Below are 4,802 nucleotides of genomic sequence, written 5' to 3'. Positions count from 1 at the left end.
GCTGTGGCCCAGTGAGGCTGCCAAACAGAGTTGCTGAGGACCTGCCAACTGACTCTCCTGTCCTCAGTCTGAAACCCGAGACTTACCCAACACCTGCCAGCCCTCTAGGCTGCGCCTTTCACCCAGCACAGGTGTGTCGCATTGTGTGTGTTCGGTAGGAGTGAGCTGTCCATGGGAATCTCGTCTCCCTGCGTTCCTTGGCTCATGGCAAATAAGAATTCCTTAAAAAATGTTAAAAAGAGGCCGGGCGCGGTGGCTCACGCCTGTAATCCCAGCACTTTGGGAGGCTGAGGTGGGCGGATCAAGAGGTCGGGAGATCCAGACCATCCTGGCTAACACAGCGAAACCCCATCTCTACTAAAAATACAAAAAATTAGCCGGGCGTGGCGGTGGGCACCTGTAGTCCCAGCTACTCTGGAGGCCGAGGCAGGAGAATGGCGTGAACCTGGGAGGCGGAGCTTGCAGTGAGCCGAGATCGCGCCACTGCACTCCAGCCTGGGCGACAGAGTGAGACTCCGTCTTAAAAAAAAAAAAGTTAGAAAGAACCCAGTATCTGTATCATTCATGTTCAACATAGGAGAAAGATGAGACTCTTATTATAGAAGAGTAGGCCAGATGCGGTGTCTCACACCTGTAATCCTAGCACTTTGGGAGGCCGAAGGAGGAGGATTGCTTGAGCCCAGGAGTTCAAGACCAGCTTGAGGAACACAGGGAGACCACATATCTTTTGTTATTCCGATTTTTAAATATTTTCTTTTTACTTAAAGACCAGTGAGATACTAAGGGAGACTGCGTTAGGAAGAGAGACTGCATCTGTAAACAACAACTAAAAATTGGCTGGGCATGGTAGGACATGCCTGTGATCCCAGCTACTCAGAAGGCTGAGGTGGGAGGATCACTCGAGCGCAAAAGGTTGAGGCTGCAGTAAGCAACCTCATGCCACTGCACTCCAGCAACAGAGGGAGACCCTGTCTCAAAATAAAATAAAATAAAATAGGCTGGCTGGGTGTGGTGGCTCACCCCTGTAATCCCAGCACTTTGGGAGGCAGAGGTGGGTGGATCACGAGGTCAGGAGTTCAAGACCAGCCTGACCAATATGGTGAAACCCCGTCTCTACTAAACATACACACACACACGCGCGTGCACTCACACACACACACACTAGCTGGGCGTGGTGGCGGGCGCCTGTAATCCCAGCTACTCTGGAGGCTGAGGCAGGAGAATTGCTTGAACCCAGGAGGCAGAGGTTGCAGTGAGCCAAGATCTCACCATTGCACTCCAGCCTGGGTGACAGAGCTAGACTCTGACTCAAATAAATAAATAAATAAATATAAAAAAGGCTGAGCGTAGTGGCTCGCACCTGTAATCCCAACACTTTGGGAGACTCAGGTGAGAGGACCACTTGAGCCCAGGAGTTGAAGACCAGCCTGGGCAGTATGGTAAGACCCTGTGTACAAAACTTAAGAAATGAACCAAATGTGGTGGCACGCACCTATAGTCCTAGCTAATCAGGAGGCTGAGTTGGAAGGATCAGTTGAGCCCAGGAGTTCAAGACCAGCCTGGGCAATATGGTAAGACCCTGTCTACAAAAACCAAAAAATTATCCAGGTGTGGTGTCACTCACCTATAGCCCCAGCTGCTCAGGAGGCTGAGGTGGGAGGATCACTTGACCCTGGGGAGGTCGAGGCTGCAGTGAGCTGTGATCATACCACTGCACTCAGCCTGGGTGACAGAGTGAGATCCTGTCTCAAAAATAATAATAATACAATAAAATACAAAATATAGAATAGTAATGGGTAGAATACAGTAGAAAGAGAAAGCCAGGGTTACATTTCAAACAAATAAGCATTTTCTATTCTCATAGTTTAAAGACAAGCATTTTTTATGTTCAAAGTAATACATATTTATTAAAGAATATTTAATGGAAAAACAAAAAGATTTTTTAAACTATTTTTTCTTCTATTCCCTTTTCTGCAACTATGTGTATGTGTGTACATATGATATGTATGTGTATATTTTTCTCAATAAATTTTTGCTTTAGAATATTTTTGATTTACAAAAAATTTGCAAGGATAGTATAGAGATGGCTGGGCCCGGAGGCCCAGGCCTATAATCCCAGCACACTGGGAGGGCAAGTTGGGAAAATCACCTGAGCCCAGGAGTTCAAGACCAACCTGGACAAGATGTTGAAACCCCATCTCGGCCAGGCCCGGTGGCTCACGCCTGTAATCCCAGCACCTTGAGAGGCCGAGGTGGGTGGATCACCTGAGGTCAGGAGTTTGAAACCAGCCTGGCCAACATGGCAAAACTCCATCTCTACTAAAAATATAAAAATTAGCTGAGTGTGGTGGCGGGCGCCTGTAATCCCAGTTACTCAGGAGGCTGAGGCAGAAGAATTGCTCGAACCCGGGAGGCGGAGGCTGCAGTGAGCTGAGATTGCGCCACTGCACTCCAGCCTGGGTGACAGAGTGAGACTCTGTCTCAAAAAAAAAAAAAAAAAAAGAGAGAAAGAAAACAAGGAAACCCCATCTCTCCACAAATTGTAAAAACTGGCAAGGCATGCTTCTGTATTCCCAGCTACTTGGGCAGCTTCGTGAAGATGTTTTGAGCCCGGAATGTTGAGGCTGCAGTGAGTCATGTTCACACCACTGCACTCCAACCTGGGCAACAAAGTGAGACCCTATCTCAATCAATCAATCAATCAAATATAGAGTTTCCACATACCCATACACTGTTTCTCCTATTGTTATCACATTACTATGGTACATTTATCAAAACCTATGAGCCAATATTGATACAGTCTTCTGAAGACCATACATAATTTGGGTTACCTTAGTTCCTACCCAGTGTTCTATTTCTAGCATTTCATCTAGGATGCCATATCACATTCAGTCATTATGTCTCCTTACGCTCTTCTGAAATGTAAGTTTCAGCCAGGCGTGGTGGCTCATGCCTGTAATCCCAAAACCAAATACATAAATAAAATAAAATGTAAGTTTCTCACACAGGGTCTCACTCTGTCCACCCAGGTTGGAACACAGTGGTACGATGTCAGCTCACTGCAACCTCTGCCTCCTGGGCTCAAGCAATCCTCCCGCCTCAACCCCCCAAGTAGCTGAGACTACAGGTTCGAGCCACCACACCCGGCTAATTTTTGTATTTTTAGTAGAGACGGGGTTTCACCATGTTGGCCAGGCTGGTCTCGAACTCCTGACCTCAGGTGATCCGCCCACCTCGGCCTCCTAAAGTGTTGGGATTACAGGCGTGAGCCACCGCGCCCAGCCCTTCTTTTTTTTAAATGAACTTGATGGTCTTAAGGATTACTGGTCATACATGTTGTAGAATGTCCTTCAACTGGGATTTGTCTGATGTTTTTCTCATGATTAGACTGGGGTTTGGGGTTTTGGGGAGGAAAACCACAGAGATAAAGTGCCATTTTCTTTTTAGTTAGTTAGTTTGTTTGTTTGAGACGGAGTCTCGCGCTATTGCCCGGGCTGGAGTGCAATGGTGCAATCTCGGCTCACTGCAACCTCTGCCTCCTGGGTTCAAGCGATTCTCCTGCCTCAGCCTCCTGAGTAGCTGGGATTACAGGCACCTGCCACCATGCCTGGCTAATTTTCTGTATTTTTAGTAGAGATGGGGTTTCACCATGTTGGCCAGGCTTGTCTCGAACTCCTAACCTCGTGATCCGCCCGCCTTGGCCTCCCAAAGTGCTGGGATGATAGGCGTAAGCCACCGTGCCCAGCCTTTCCTCCGCTTTCTGTACTATACTCTTTAGTAGGAAGTCACTCTATGCAACTCCTGCCTCAGCGGTAGGGAGTTATGCCCCACCTCCTCCGTGATAAATGTCAGTATATCATCTAGAGTTCCGCTGTACAAAAGAGTTGCCTATTCGTCCTCATTTATTTGTTTAGTCAATCACTTATTTGTGGCAGTGGGGTCTCATGGATGTTTGTTTTTTATACTTTGGGTTATAATCTGTATTAGGCTCTTCATTCTGTAGTTCAAATTGCTCCAGATTTGGCCATTGGGAGCTTTTGTAGTTGACTTCTGTGTCCATAGACATGTCCCCACCATTTTGTTCTTTGAGCTCTTTCTTATTTTCTGGCACTAGAAGATGCTCCTGGTTCATGTTGGATATTTCCTGACCCGGCCTTAGAATCAGCCATTTCTTCTGGTACAAGTTTATTTACTAAAAAAAAAACAAAAAAACCATCAGGGCCGGGCACCATTGCACACGCCTGTAATCCCAGCACTTTGGGAGGCTGAAGCGGGCAGATCATGAGGTCAAGACATTGAACCAGCCTGGCCAACATGGTTAAACCCCGTCTCTACCAAAAATACAAAAATTAGCTGGGTGTGGTGGCACATGCCTGTAATCCCAGCTACTTGGGAGGCTGAGGCAGAAAAATCGCCGGAACCCAGGAGGCAGAGGTTGCGGTGAGCCGAGATGGCATCACTGCACTGCAGCTTGGCGACGAGCGAGACTCCACCTCAAAAAACAAAAAAAGAAATCAGGCATTTCTCCAAGGAGGCTGCTTCCTTTGCACTGGGGAATGGTATGAGAAACCAGGCTCCTCTGCATTGGGGAATGGTATGAGAAACCAGGCTCCTCTGCATTGGGGAATGGTATGAGAAACCAGGCTCCTCTGCATTGGGGAATGGTATGAGAAACCAGGCTCCTCTGCATTGGGGAATGGTATGAGAAACCAGGCTCCTCTGTATTGGAGAACGGTATGAGAAACCAGGCTCCTCTGTAGTGGGGAATGGTATTAGAAAGCAGGCTCCTCTGTATTGGGGAA

This window comes from Pongo abelii, chromosome 2 (assembly GCF_028885655.2).
Source record: "Pongo abelii isolate AG06213 chromosome 2, NHGRI_mPonAbe1-v2.0_pri, whole genome shotgun sequence".
In the NCBI taxonomy this organism is placed as follows: Eukaryota; Metazoa; Chordata; class Mammalia; order Primates; family Hominidae; genus Pongo; species Pongo abelii.
The sequence above is the reverse complement of the archived record's forward strand: the minus strand, read 5'-3'. Positions refer to the sequence as shown.